The sequence below is a fragment of the Brienomyrus brachyistius genome, unplaced genomic scaffold (assembly GCF_023856365.1).
Source record: "Brienomyrus brachyistius isolate T26 unplaced genomic scaffold, BBRACH_0.4 scaffold72, whole genome shotgun sequence".
NCBI lineage: Eukaryota > Metazoa > Chordata > Actinopteri > Osteoglossiformes > Mormyridae > Brienomyrus > Brienomyrus brachyistius.
Genome location: NW_026042347.1, coordinates 1,140,572 through 1,156,511, shown reverse-complemented (window position 1 = coordinate 1,156,511; position 15,940 = coordinate 1,140,572). Strand labels below are relative to the sequence as shown.

Sequence of the window (15,940 nt, the reverse complement as noted above, 5' to 3'; positions counted from 1 at the left end):
CCGAAATAAACTTTATTAAATATCACCTGCGTCGTCCTTGGTACTGGAGCTGATGAGTCGTCTCTGTATAGCAGGGAAGCTACCGCGATTCCTCCAAGCTCCGGTTCCCACTGCGCGGCACCGGGAGCAGCTCTCCTCTGTCGTTCTGGTAACACACAGCAATTTCCCTTCTCCGGAGCACCAACGTGGCTCGAACCTGCCTTCAGACTAATCTGGTCCTGTGTGACTACATTAAGGAATTCTCCCTACTTACTCTACATCACCCGAACGAACCAAAAAAAAACCTCCTTTCCCCCTCTCTCTCCCGCCAACTCCACTGCCCTGCTATACGCAGCCACGTTACGTCGTGACGCACCGTCACACTTGCTTTTAAACACCTTTGAATCACGAAATAAACTAAAGTAAATCATTATCAAATTGTCCGTGACCTTACATGACAAATAAAACAAAGCAGCTTGTAAATTATAACCCTTTAACACGCTTAATTTATCCGTGCTCTTTAGCACCTTGTAGTGAGCAAAAACGTAGTCCATTTTACTCGGCAAAACACCTTACAACAGAAATATTAAACATATATACATTTACAAATCAACCTTCAAAACCCACCTTGTTCCTCATCAACCAGGAGCTAAAACCATCACTGGTATTTAAGAAATTAACCAAAAAAGAATCGTAATATAACTATTCCTTTTTCACGGAACACACCTTGCTTCGACTTCCATGAAGTTTTCCCGCTACTGTGCGGTTTGCAACACTGGTTTACGGCAGCTTGTTGTTCTATGTTCCTTCAAAATAAAAGCCGTTCTTTCACAATAAAAGGCATCACTCGTCTTATACAGTGTAACTAATAAATGGAATAAACGAAATATTAATACGGTCATTTAAACTCCCACCAAATCATTAGAGCTCAAATGGGAACCAAACGGAGTGATAATGATTTCCTAATGAAGAAATGACCTGTAACCGTTGACCTGTAAACATTACATTGTATGAAAACACAGTTTACATGACAGAATAAACCTTAAACTTCAGAATGTAATTAAACAGTCTCCAATAGCAAAACCAGTTTCTGCACTGGGCGTTCCACTACAGAAGGTTTACTGTAACATTGTCCTTTGTCCATCTTCCTTTCTCCAAAACGAAGCTTTACCTTTCTTACAAGTCCATCTTTGTCAGTTGTTGTGTCCATTACACGTGCTAATCTCCATTCATTGCGTGGCAAGTCATCCATTTTCTCCATCACAACATCTCCAACCTTCAAGTTTCTCCTTGGAGAGTGCCATTTCTGTCTTGTTGCGATGTTAGACAGATACTCCTTTTTCCAACGTGACCAAAACTGTTCTGATAAATACTGCACCTGCCGCCATCTTTTCCGTGCAAATGTGCGAAATGTGAATTTGCATTTTTACAGGGTGGTTCTGTAACACTCATTAATATTCATGAGAGAATATTACTGATTGGTCACTGAATGCCTTAAACCAGGGGAGCCCAAATCCAGTCCTGGAGGGCCAGAGTCCTGCACATTTTTGGGTTTCCCCTCATTTAACACACCTGATTCATCTCCTTGTGCTGAATTATTTATGGTGGAACAGGGAAAGAGCTGAGCTACACAGGGCACCGGCCCCCCAGGACTGGATTTGGACACCCCTGCTTAGGTAGAAGAAACAGGCAGCACAAGTCGATGTTAACTGGCCAATGAGGTAGTGCCCCTCTCATAAATATTAATCAGCCAGCCAATCGTGTAGGGCTTCACTCATGAATATTAAAAAGTTCTCCTGATCCACGGTGCTAAAAGAAATTAGCGCCCAGGACACACTGGATGTGCATCATGTGCGGCGGAAAATATCAAATTTCATTTCGGCGCCCATGTTAACAGATTAGAGCGGCCACGTGCGCGAGATGCGGGGCTCACGCCTCGCGGTAGCGGCGCCGTATCTAGAGTCACGCGCGTGGTAAGCGGTTCGCTATGGAAGCGTATTGCATTCATCTGGGAAAAAAATCAAGTCTGTTTTTTCGAATTAATAAAATAATAATCCCGTTTTTCTGAGCAATATTTTTCTGTTTAATGAGGTAATGAGAACCTTTCTGTTTTTCATGATGCACGTCTCACTGTGTAGTTTAATCCGCTTTTTTTGATGGTTTGTAGACGGTATTATCATTAGTTTGCCGGCTTTGCGCGGCACCTATTCCGCCCCGCTCCACACTGCAGCGTTTCTCCCGGATCAGTAGATACAGTATGACATATGCTTCATGGAAATAAGCCGATGCATTTGAAATGCATTCAGACCGGCTTTGCTGTGACTAAAGACCATCTTTAGCAATCGCTGTAAATACTGAATCCTCATGGAGCGCAACTCCGGCGCCGGAAACAGCTTTTGTATCAGAATCCAGGTCCAAACTTTTATTAAATGTCACTTTAAATATGTAATAATATTACTTAAATATTCTGTTATTGATGGCCATTTTCATGCCGCACGCGCCGGAATTAGCAGTTAGAAGGAAAGACACTGACTTTAGTATTGATCTCTGGTGCCGTTTTGTGGTAAATATGCTTGTGATGAATATGTCTGATGAATATCGCTGCTTTGTAATTTTACTTCCCCGTAATTTCACTAATTAAGCTGTTAGTTTAGCTCGCTTCCCTCCGACATTTCCTGAGCTGTTTCATAAGCTTCAGTTCCCGCTTCGTTAGGGGAAGCTGTGCTGTTTTTATATCGTACAGAAACAGGCGGCCTGATGGGATTAATAATTCTTCCTCCTGCCTACAGACTGGACCCCAACACAGCAAACAGACGCCTGTCTCTGTCAGGGGGGAACAGGAAGGTGACAGAGGGGGCAGAGCGGCAGCCATATCCTGATCATCCAGAGAGATTTGACAGCCGCCCCCAAGTTCTGTGCAGAGAGAGTCTGACTGGCCGCTGTTACTGGGAGGCTGAGTGGGATGGATATGAAGCCTGGATAGGAGTGACTTATAAAGGGATCAGGAGGAAAGGAGGGAGGGACTGTCTCCTTGGATACAATGACAAGTCATGGATTCTGTGCTGTTATACTGACAGTTACTCTGTCTGGCACAATAATAAAGAGACTCTCATACCCATACGGCCCTCAGGCTCCCGCAGAGTAGGAGTGTATCTGGACTGGGGGGCTGGTGCTCTGTCCTTCTACAGAGTCTTCTCTGATGGACTGACCCCCCTGCACCCCTCCTCATTCACTCAGTCCCTCTATCCAGGGTTTTGGGTTTATAGTGACTCCTCAGTGTCACTGTGACATGTTGCTGGTTCTCCTGGCAAAAAGGTGAAATCTCTGCTTTTTAACCTTTATAATCCTTTTCACTCTGAAAGTGTGTCATCTTCGCCATTTCAGAACCTCTGCTAAAATCATCCTAGTATTTGCAGCGACCGTCCAGTGCATCCATGTATTTTTTGACTTGGCCACTAGCAGACCTCATACAGCTAGTCAATCTCGCATTGACTTTTTTAACCAATATATTTAATAATTTAATTGAGCTGTTGGAACGGCTGAGGTGCCCCTGAGGAGAAGTTTGGGAACTGATGTGGTGTTCATCTAGCCATCCAACTAGATATCAGTAACTTTTTAGAACACAGAAGAAATTATTACTAGTTTTTATTGTGTTACTCTTAATTTGCACACGTTCTAATGTTAAATTGTATTTTTTGTTCTAAGCCAAAGTACACTTGCTACCCAGATAAACAGCTTTAAACATTTCTTTGGACTGCCTAAGACTTTTGCACAGTACTGTATGTTTGACAAAAATAAATGCCTGTGTTCAGTGAGCTGATTAAACACGAAAAATATAGTATTATACATTTTCTCTCTGGCTAGAATATAACTAAATGTAATCCTGATTGGGGGGGGGGCTTTCCCTCTCCCCTGTATATGTACATTTTATATATTTATGTGAAAAAATATTATGTGGTACCTTGGGCGGAGCTTAATTCTCCGCTTCTGACGTCATAAGAGGAAGTGGCTTATCCTTGATGCTGATTGGTCGAGGGTTTATGCCCATATATGGTATCAATACATGCTTATGCCACGTGTTGCAGATAGGGGGGTTTGGGAGATTAAACTTTAATAGAATAAAAATACATTACATGTATTTTATTAATGTGCTTTTTAAATTACGTTTTTAAGGTAAATAATAATAATAAAACATAGAACAGGATAATGGCAAGCTAGCGCATACACGTTCAGAGGGGGCGTCCGTCCGGCCCTGTGTTGTTAGTAAGCGCCGCGGCGTATTTTAAAAGAAAGCGCCCAAATGTTTTAAAAGAAGAAAGCACCAAGTGTGTTAAAGAAGAAAACCCTTAGTGTTATTTTAAAAGAAAAGCAGTGTGAATTTAAACAAACATGCCCGAAAGAAGCAGCAGAACAGCAAATTTAAACAAGCGAAAACAACAAACAAGCCCGTCGTTTTAAAAGAAGCGATCACTCATTACATTTAACCAACACGAAAGACTTTAGTTATATTTACCAGGTTTGAGAAAGCATGTAAGCGGCAAACTTTTAGAAGAAATAGGACGAAACGATCCTGGAGCTCCGACACATGCGACTGCCCTGTTTGAACAACGCGGGTCGGAATGGACGATCGCTAGTCCGGCGTTTGGCGCATGCGCACCCACGCCGACGCCCCTTTAAAAATGGCTACGCCGGCGGAGCGCCTGTTTTAGCAAATAAAACCCCTATAACCGTAATGTTTTTAAGTAATGAAGCACATTTCTGTCAATGTGAATAATAAAGTAAAGCGCTCTGAGCATTTTCGATAGCAATAATCAGGAAATAACGCGGTTAATTCTTGTTTAAACGAATGCATGCTCTCACTCTCGTGTGGCGCACGCGCGTAGATCCACACAGCATTTCCTTTATTGAGCCAGCTCGTTGCGTGAAGCTGCTGTCAAATGGCTACCAGGGGAAATTGTTGTCGTGAGGCGAACCGTTGGCCTGGATTGTGAGAAGCATGCCGCCATTCTGGCAGAATGCACACCAATTCTATATTTTATATGCTTATTTGTAAATAGTGTAAAATAATCTATTTCTAATTTAAATAAAAGTCGATCTCTAACCCCCCCCCCCCCCCCCCCCCCCGGATTGCTTAGCTACAATTAGCTAAATTTATCTACGTATGGTTAATCAAAAGGTATAACCAGAACTTGAAAAGATGTATGACAACACATGCTGATCTTTTATTTAAAATAAGCCTCTTTAACCTCATCGTTTTTAAGCAATGAAACTCTTTTCGGCTAATGTGTTATTTAAAATAAAACATCTTAAGCATCTCCACAACAACGCGTGGACATTAGTGGAGCTGGAAATTACAGCTTCTCGTACAAAAACCCAAACAACCCTATTCTATCAGGTTTTGGCTCCCCCCAATCAGCACTGGCCTCGGCCAAGGCCGCTGCTGAACTAACAACTCCCCCTGAAGGACAAGGCAGTGAGACTCTCTTGCATTCCTCTCCCCCGATCCCAAGGACTTACCGCTCCCTCCCCCCCATCCAACGCCTTCGCCGCTTCATACCCCCAGCGTGAACAGGCGGGTCTGTTGACCAGCGCCTACATGGCTCCAGGACCGGATGGCTGTCTGTCTCTGCTGGACTACCTCCACCACCCCTTTTCCCTCACCCGTTGCAAGTCGTGTCATTTTTATGTTGTAAGGTGTGACCATGTGCTTATGTTGCTGAGGTGTTTTTTTCGGTTCCCACAATGTCCTCCCCACTGGAGTACAGTCTGGGGGCTGCTTTTTTATTCTCCTCCTCTCTCCTCATGTTACTCTGTTTCTTTTCTTCTCTTCTCTCCTCCCCTGTCTCCCGGCCGGTCTACCCCCTACTGTGATGTTGTATATGTAAGGTCGGGCGATGGCCTGTTTTTCGCTGGTACTTGTGGTATATTGCAACAGCAATAAAGGGTTTGAATCAAATCAAATCAAATCAAACAAGAATCAGGGAATAACGCTGGAGATCCTTGTTAAAATAACTCCATGTCGCGCTTGTGCGTGCAGCCACGATATCCACACACCGCTATCTGTCTTTTATTGAAAACAGGTGAGGCAAGTCGTTTTCGGAACTTTAAAGTGTGTATACAATAAGTAAACGTGTGTAAAGGAAGTATAAAACGTGTTATAAAGCACATAGCCAACATTAATTAATAAAGAATTTAAGCATAATAGCCCAGACGTACCACAGCCTATAATCCTACGGCCTACAAGATAAAAGTATATGGCACCAAATTGGAATCAGTAGTCGTTAAAAGAATAAAATACATTATATGAATTTATCAATGCGACATTTTAAATACGTTTTAAGGGGTCATCGGACGCGTCGAGCTTTTCTAGCTAGAAAGGAGAGTCGGGCAGTTTTGAATGGTAAAAGCAGTAGTTGTGTATTGTTAACGGTTTATTTTTAACAAAATGTCCTATTTTATAACCGTAAAAACACAGCAATCCTGTTTTTAGGGGGGATTTATGCGTATTGCATGTCTAGACATGTCGATCAGCTAATGTCCGCGGCAGTGGGAAACGGGTCGTAAGCGCGAGAGCTTATGGAGCCGTGAGTGATACGCCTATGAGAAGGAAGCGTCAATTGACAAATTGACAAATTGTTGCAGAGTGCGTGTAACTTCTCGTTTAACCGCTGGTCCTGAGTGTGACAAGCAGACAGACAGCATTCACGCCCCGGCAGAATGCACATTACGTCTATTTGTTAATCAGTTTTATTCGTAAATAGTATAAAATAATATATGTCTAATGGAAATAAAAGTCGATGTCTAACACCACAGCTCTGGGACTCTAGCATAGCCCCGGGCGCCCCGCTGCGGGCCTGTGGGGCTGGATGAAGGATCTAACTTCAATTGCTTAATCAGCAGGGTAAAGTGCCGTAACTTAAACGGGGGTATGACAAATTAGTATAAAGTTTTAAGCCAATAAGATTTAATTAATAAAATAATTTAGTTGTATTTTGTTAGTTTTATTTTCAATAAAACACACCCAGCGCATTATTAATTTAATAGATGCAGGAACTAGTGAGCGGTATTTAGCTACGTACTTCAAAAACATTTTAAAAACTTTGTTAGACTAATACCTTAGTTATTTTAATAATTTAAGGGATAAAAACATTTGTTGTGTTTGTCAATGTGTTATTTTAAGTAAATGCGTTATTTTCCAACGCCAAAAGCCCTGTCATGTTTTAAGTGAGAAATGATATGGACTAGCAACTCTCTCTGGGGGGAGCAACCCCGGTTAGGTACTATTAAGCAGCATTTAGTGATACATGTTGTCATGTGTTGTGCGAGACGTATTAATAAATCTTATTCGTTTTGTATTTTAGATACAAGCTGGATCCAGTCACCAGCCAAACGGCCCGGCGCATCTTTGAGACGGCCACCAAGGACTTGAGTGACCAGAAGTCGTCCTTGGTGGCCGATTACCTCACGCATTCCACTGCAACGGCTGACAAGCACTACCGGATAAAAGTCATGGAATGTGGTGCTGGCCAATAAGCTGCTGAAGAAGCTGGCAGGTGACTCAAGGTAGGCATGTTTTCCGTTTGTCAACATTCACTTACCAACATCAAGACACAAAACCAAAGCCCTCACCACTGAACAATAACCGTAAAACTTTGTGTGTTTTTTTTTATCCCAGCGCTGACTCCGCAGAGGAAGGATCCAGCTGTTCTGCCCATGGCGCCGCACGGGATGCTGCCCTGGCGTCCAACCAGCAGATGGATCTCCAGGCAGCATTCCATCAGCTCCTTCGAATCCACCCCGTGACCCTGGATGGCGACATCCCAGACAAGACTGTAGGGACACAGGTCGGGCCAGTTTCAGCGACAGCTCTGAGTGCTGGCTGAAGGCCCAGATGAGGATGCGTGTCCAGCATTAATTTAGCACTAATTTTTAAAGCACTTTACTGATAAGCAATCCTATCTACATAGTCTTCCTAACAACAATTTGCTTTGTTCTTGACAGCACACTTTGGCAGACAGCAGCCCACCGAGTCCCGGGTCGACGCTTGGATCATATTGTTTTATAAATGTGAATGGCTGAAGTGTATTATATGAGAGTGCTGTAACTTTTTGGTTTGAAAAATAAGAAAAATTTGAATTACAAAATAAAATGTTCTTAGAAAGTAATTTCATGTAACCACTAGTCTTAAAATTAATTACATCCAACAGTACATTTTTTAGTGTAGGTAAGTAGATGGATCGATAAAATTAAATAATTATTACAAATCACAAATAACTATTACAGTCATGGCCAAAAATATTGGCACTTGTGTCAAAAAACACACCCCTTCTCCTAGAAAATTGTTGCAATTGGATAAATGTTAAAATGTTTTCTCAAAATATAAAAAGAGATAATCTTCTGTTTTGCGTCTCATTACAAGCAAACTTGTTTTTTGTTTTTATGTCACTCTAGTATTTGATATCTAATTTTCAGTCTTCTGGCAATATAATCTGGTGAATGGGGAAAGACTTCCAGCAGGGGCTCCGGTTTCCTCCCACAGTCCAAAAGTGCGCAGGGTAGGTTAATTGGCAAATCTGAGTTGTGAGTGTTTGCGCCCTGCAGAGTGTTGACTCCTGCCCAGGGTTGGTTCCTGCCTACGCCTGTTGTTCCAAGGACAGGCTCCGGTCCCCCCCGCGACCTCAGTTTGGCTTGCTGTCTCCCCGCTTGGTTTTCTTTGGTTTACGTCTTCACTAGCCCCCTTGTTGCTTTGACTTGTGTGTAAGTTATGTATGTGTGATTGTATTGCTGCATAGGGAGTGACTGCTATTTTGTTTTGCAAGTGTGTGTTGGACTCTGTTTATTTGGTTAGGGAGTGAGGTGGAGTGTTTGTCTTTTGGTTTCCTTTTCTTTTGCACTTAGGTGAGATTAGCTGTGGGTCGCACTTGATAGTTGGGGATTTTGTTTGTTATTTTGGCTGTGGTCAGTCCCAAAGTCTTTTGCACTGGGTTATTTGTTCAGTGTCAGTATTATACATGGAAAAAAAATGAAAATACAAAAAATATCCCTTTGTCCACTGGTGTTCCCTTCTTGCCCTCACCCTGTTTGTCTCTTTATCCCATTCCCCTTTCCCGTGAATACTGTTACACTCCAACCCTAGACAGGATATCAAAACAGCATCTTACCTATCGTTTTAAAAGAGATGAGGGATATTAATCATTGACCTTTATCTTTGCTATTTCAGAAATCCGTATCTGCTACCTTGTGACTGGAAGTATACACTGTAAAAAAAAGGCAAAATTTGTCACAGTTTTAAACCATTTTATATTAGCCAATTTGACTACAGTATAATTATTTTTTTCCTCTTATGTTAAATGACAGAAAAGTTTTTATCAAAACTACATTGCATAACTGGCATCGTAGTACTGATTAGCACCGATTCAGGCATCCCGATGAACAAATATGAAATTCATTTAAACTGTGGTACCTTAAATCCGTCAAGTTACCCCGATAAGCCAGTAACCCTGATTCGTAGTACAGGCCACTGATCGGTGTAAACGTATTGTTTAAACGGCGCTGTTGCATTACCAGGGTGAGACGTTGACTTGTTGGTTAGCTATAAAAACAGACGTTAGTGCAACTCCACGTTAATGGTGCGGTCATCATGGCTTATAAATGCTTATTATCGTTCATCATTGTTTGTGTCAGTAACGATAACATAAACACGGGTAGGCACCAGGAGAACATCATTGGCTCTTGCATCGATTACTTTTCCCGTAACACCCTTTAGATTGTTTCCCTGAAGGGCAGCAAACCGACAATTTCGGTGTGATTGAGCTGATCACGTGTGCATGGGGAGGGAATGCGGACCACATGACCTTCCCGGCGAGCTCAGCGCATCCAGCATCGCTTCGCAAATACAATCAAAATGTTTTATCTTTATTCACACTTTCTATCTTTATTCATTATCTCTACGATCTCACTGCTGGACGAATGCCTGGCATTCAGAGCATTCTTTATTAGCCATTTGCCTTTGGATGCAGTTTATTTGCATGCCCCAAAGCTTCCAGGCATCAGTAATTGCTTCCCATGTTACTCCGGTCCTGGGGTCTTCTGTAACTGCCCTTTGGGATTACATATATTCAGCATATGCTTTTGTCCGAAGTGAGGAGAGTTTGGGGTCAGAGCACTTGGGTCTAAGGGACTTGCTCAAGGGCTTAACAATGTTACGATTACTCTGCCATGGGAGTTGAACCAACAACCAAACTGGCAGAGATGGCCAACCTGCTGAGCTCCACACCCGCTGACGATCTCCTTTTCCTGTCTGCTGCAGTCTCCATGGACCTGAGTCCAGAGAAGCACTCTGAACTTGAGGACATCCGGCTGAGGAAAGGAGCCCTTCTGCTGGAGATCCAGAGGCTATCACATTAACAATTACTGGTTGAAAAATGAATTGCTGTTAGTGTCTTAAATCATACTGCTGTAAAAGTAAAATTTACAAGAGAAATCAATATGCTTAGAATATGGGTTAAGATGGAAAATAATCCGTATTATTTGGGTTGTACAACTTTGTACTCCATAATTTTAATATTTTATCACGAAGCCTGAAGAGCAATATGAACTGTATCATGCTTTAAGTAAATTGTCTCATCCTTTATTTGTATTTAACTTCTACAGAACTTTGCAGGCTCATCTAGGATGGAGAATTTCTGCTGCTGAGCGCATTAGAAGAGATTCTCAGAGGGAGATACGAGTCCTAGGTGCCTGACAGAGTTAGGACCGACTCCAATAATTCTGCACTGTCTCCCAGATTAGAGGAAAAAAATGTATTTTACTGAAAATTTCATTTATGAAATTTTACCTTAGACTTGGTCAGCAGCCATGTGGATAAATTTCAGAACTACAGACGGTCTGTGGGTTGGGGGGGACAAGCAGGTTGGCCGGTGGGGGCACGCGGAATGCTCCTGGGGGTGTGGTGGGTGTGCTTATATGATTTACAGGAGCCGAGGCTAACAAAGGCACTAATCTGCACAAACAGCCTCCTGTACGAAGTTTTACATGAAAAGGGGCCATGGGCTTGTTGGCGCCATGTTTCTTAGCAGACTGACTAATACAGCCAACTGGACCGTCTACCTCTTCAAAAACATCAAAATGGGGTCAAAATGGCCCCATCTGTGTTAATTATGGCATAAATCAATACATTCCAGATGAATTTTAAGGTAATTTCAACAAAAGCCTGTAATATCATTTTCGACCACCATGTGACACCACAAGCCGTTGGAAAACCACTAAGATGTCAATATGAGATTTGGCAGAACTGAAAATATGATGTTAAATGTATCACAGTGCAATAGTTTTAAAAATAAATCAATGACTTTGCATGACAATTTTATGTGTTTTGTCAAATAAAAAACCTGAAGTATCTGAACAATTTTATTTGTTTTGCCAAATAAAAAACCTGAAGTATTTGAACTTGAACTGATACTGAGCAAAATATTACCTCTTACTTATATGAAGGTTCGCATTATCTATGATGTAGAATAAAAGACACAAGTAAACAATCCATTTCTTTGTTTTAAAGAAACAGATTAGCTAAGAAAACCAATTCCCACCCTGTGGAATCAATGTGCATCAGCTGTTTGTGGCCACTGCCCCGTGCACAATCTGCCACTGAAGATCCACCGTGTGCTTCTCAATGGGGGGCTTGTACAGGGACCAACATCCCCGCGGGGAAGATCCAGGCCTCAACAAACCTGACCACCTAGAATCCGCCAGTCCACTCAGTGCCCGAAAATGCAGCACTTTAACACAAGCCTGGTACAGACCTTTCTTAGACAAATCTCTAAGAGCCACCTGCTGAAGAGACACGAAAGAGAGCAGCAAACCCACCTCCTCCCGATGACCCTCTACAGCAGGAGGGAAAAATGGGGACTACTGCCTCCTCCCAACTCAAGCACATTCTTAGTTGCCTCTGGTAGCGTGCAGACAATGTCCTCCAAAGCTCTCTGAAGAAGTCTGGGGGAGGGGGAAACATTTCCGCATGTAGGGGGCCAGTGGCATTTAATTATTTACAGAAAATTCCATAGAGCCAATGTAGGAACCTGAGGTCAGTTTAACACAGGTCACTGTCCGTGGTGCTGAAACCTTTACTTGATGGGCTGGTCCTGAACGAATACAATGGCTGGCCAGCGTGCCTCACTATGTGTTTCCACTGACTGACACCTTCACATGTAATGTGATTGTTAACAATGAGGAACATTTTACAAGTTACTACAGGAAGCAATATTTACATGCCTGTAGCTTTCATTTCTCACCACAGAAAACCCAAAAAAAAAGAAATAAGAAATACATTCATGTTATATCCAATATATTACTTCATCATTTAAAATCACAAAACATATTTGACTGTTAATCTCTATGTTTTAATAATTTCAATAGCATTGCGTGATTTGCTTAATTTTTTCAAAAGCCACTGTGAAAGCGAAATTTAAAGAAGTTTGGTCCCCTTATAACAGCATTGGGTAAGAGAGCCGAGGGCTGCTGGGATTGTTCTCAATGTCTTGTTGGTGCCGTGTGGGTTGTGCTGCACAAACAGCTTCAAGTTATGAGATAACATGAGCAGATGCGTCATTAGTGCTACACAAGATATTGTCATGACCTGGCTCAAGGCCATAAGAAAAAGTGGACCAGTGTTAAATCACTGTGACCTCACACCTCTTCAGATTGCAAGCCCATTTAAATGGCACAGAGGTACACAATGGGTGGCCTGTATCTGCCTCACTTAATGTGCACCAAAGACCTCATATGAGAACCACAAGAGCCACCCCAGATTTACCCACCATCATGAGAAAGACTGCCTTAATCATCTCATCGGTCCATTCCTTTATATTGGGGATTGTTGAGGATTTCAAATGCCTTAATATTACCCTCATGGCAGTTGAGTCCCACCATCACAGCCTTAAACTGTTTATTATTCACCTTTGGCAATTCCACTCTATCTCCTAGCAGAGAGAGTCGGGTTTGCGGGGTAAAGTAAAGCCTAGCCATTTGTCCAGGAGACCAAGAACTCTACCCCAAAATGGATATACCTGAGAGCACTGCCACAGCATGTGTAAATAAACCCCCACCTGCCTTCTAAAATTCCAACACTGATCAGTATTAATTAGTCCAGTTCTATTTAGTCTAACTAGTGTCCAGTACTATCTGTGTATAATTTTATACTGAATAAATTTACCTTTTACTTCCCTAAAATATTTCCCCACTCTAGAAAGTATTCTTGACCATTCATCTTCTGCATTTTAACACTCGTGACTCAATGCCTCAGTTGCAAAAACTTCCAAAAACTCCCTCCTCCTCCTACATCATACTTACTCTTTAAGTCTGATTATGACATAAACATCCCATTTACGAATAAATCCCAGAGAGTTTTCACCCCTTTGGGTTGCCATTGTTTCCATACTTTTTACTATTTGTATTTGAGGATTGTGCCAAATTGAGGAATATGGCTGCATGTCATGTGATACTTTAAGCTTCTTATGTATTTTGATCCATATATTTCTCGAAAAAGATATTATCGGGTTTGTGTTTCTTATATTGTCCCCCCATTGTGACAGAATGTGCAGAGGTTGAAATAGTGAAGCCAAATTGCTCTCGATAGCTATCCAGTCCACATCAGAATTCACATTCTTCCAGTGATAGTAGAGTTTGGCTATTTCAAATGACATGCTATATAATCTAACATCTGGCAATCCTAGACCTCCCTTGTCTCTGGGCGAAGTAATTTTAATCCTAGGTTTATTCTTTCCCAACAAAAATCTTTTACTATACTCTCGTACTGTTCAAATATCCTTTCCGGAATATTAAATGGAAGCATCATAGAGAGATAATTAACTTGAGGCACCACAACCATTTTAGTAACATTAACCTTCCCCCCATAAGGATAATTTCAATGCTTTCCATTTGTCCATATTAGGTTTAATTTTGTTCAATGAGGGTTAAAAATTCTGAATTATTATTTTGTCAATATATAAACTCAACAGATTTAAATTTCATGTTTATAGTTCAATTTTATGTTATATAAACAAAATAATTTTAATACAGTGCATTTTTTTTATTAATTCAACAGCACCCATGTTCAATCCACTTAAGTTTGGAAGGTGTATTGGAAGGTAACGCAGATATTTCTTAAGTGGGCATCCAGAGATATCGTCTCCCCTCCAAGCACCCCTTTTCTCCACTAGTTCTGTATGGAGCTCAACAGGAGGAATGGAGAGGTAGATAAAGGGGTTAGTCTCAAACATAATGTAATAAAAAATAAAGAGTAAATACAAGCGCCATGAAGCAGTATTGAGTTCCAGCAGGCCTTGACTTACAGTAAAGGAATTGTAAGGCAGACATGCTAACAAAACAGCTTTACATTCCCAATTCCAAACCATTAATGGGCAACCTTAGAGTGACGACGGCTAAAAAAAACCTTAGCTATAAGCAGGAATGAAACATTGTGAAAAGCCAAGACTCCACATGAAGGTAAATTTGATCCTCCGCCTATCGCAGTAGATGCGTTCCAGACCCATCAGCGATAGGTGAAAATCCACGATACAGAAGGATCATATAATTTTTTTTTTAAGTTTAAGCCTTAAAATACCCCTCCCACATGCTTTAAACATATGTAAACTCATTAAAACACATATATCGGGCTATGTTAAATGTCGGGCTAAGGATATGAGTAACATAATAATAATAATAATAATAATAATAAAATAATAATTTTTAATATGTATACACACACACAACTTTCTCTCTATATATGTAATGGAATATATAAAAATAAAAACATATATGGCTCTTACACATTCTTTTCATCCTTCTTCATGTAGCGTACTGTTGATTCATTCAAACCATAATGGCGAACGCCGTCCGCATAACGCTTTCCTTCCCGAAGCACATCCAGAAGTTTTACCTTCTCCTGAATGGTCAACGTCTTCCATCGTAGGGCTTAGAACAAAACGAAAACAATCGGACCACAAACAATGTACGGGATACGCAGAGAATTGTGAGGCGTCGGAGGAAAATCCGCGATATAGTGGGGAATCGCTGTAATGTGAATTCTGCCAATCCTGGTTTTCAGCACCATGGACAGAAACCTGTCGTTTATAGGGACCTATTATGCCCATTTTCACTGTTCATAATTGGATTTTTATGGTCTGCTAGAATAGATTCACCCTTTTAATAGGTGATATCCTAGAATCCAATATATTATTGCAGGGCTGTTTTCATTTGATGTTAACCAAATGTGATATATTTATTTTTACTTTTGATATCTCGTCCTTTTCCCCTTATCTGATAAGAGCCGCTGTCCGCTGAGACAAGCTGGTGTGTTTTTACTGCTCACTGAAAAGTGGGTGGTGCGGACATTGTGTATTACATCACACTATGAGACAGTCACTGATTGGTGGGCTCTGAGGGGGCAGTGTGACCTGAAAATCATCCATCAATCAACCCAGGATGGGGGGCCAGCCCATCGCAGGGCACACTCACACACCATTCACTCGCACATGCTCTCCTACGGGCAATTTAGCAAGTCCAATTAGCCTCAGCATGTCTTTGGAATGTGGGGGGAAACCAAAGTACCCAGAGGAAACCTCACGACGACATGGGGAGAACATGCAAACTCCGCACACATGTGACCCATGCGGAGACTCGAACCTGGGACCCAAAGAAATGCTAACCACTGTACCGCTCCTGAAAATCATGAACCATTTTAAATATTGAAGTATTTTTGAAATATTTATTAATTTTAAATATTTATTAAATCAAAACATTTAATGTTCTTGAGTTTTTGCCTCAAGAACCATTTGTTGTATTTTTTGAGCCCACTAGATGGTGCTCTTGGCATGCTTTGGGGCAGCGCTGTGGGGCAGCGCTGTGGGGCAGCGCTGTGGGGCAGCGCTGTGGGGCAGCGCTGTGGGGCAGCGCTGTGGGGCAG

At 41.7% G+C, this 15,940-nt stretch overlaps 1 pseudogene; it reads right to left on the bottom strand.

The window, feature by feature from the left end:
• LOC125726468 (intersectin-2-like) overlaps positions 1 to 15,940 on the bottom strand; it is a 71,999-nt pseudogene that overhangs the window by 32,596 nt on the left and 23,463 nt on the right.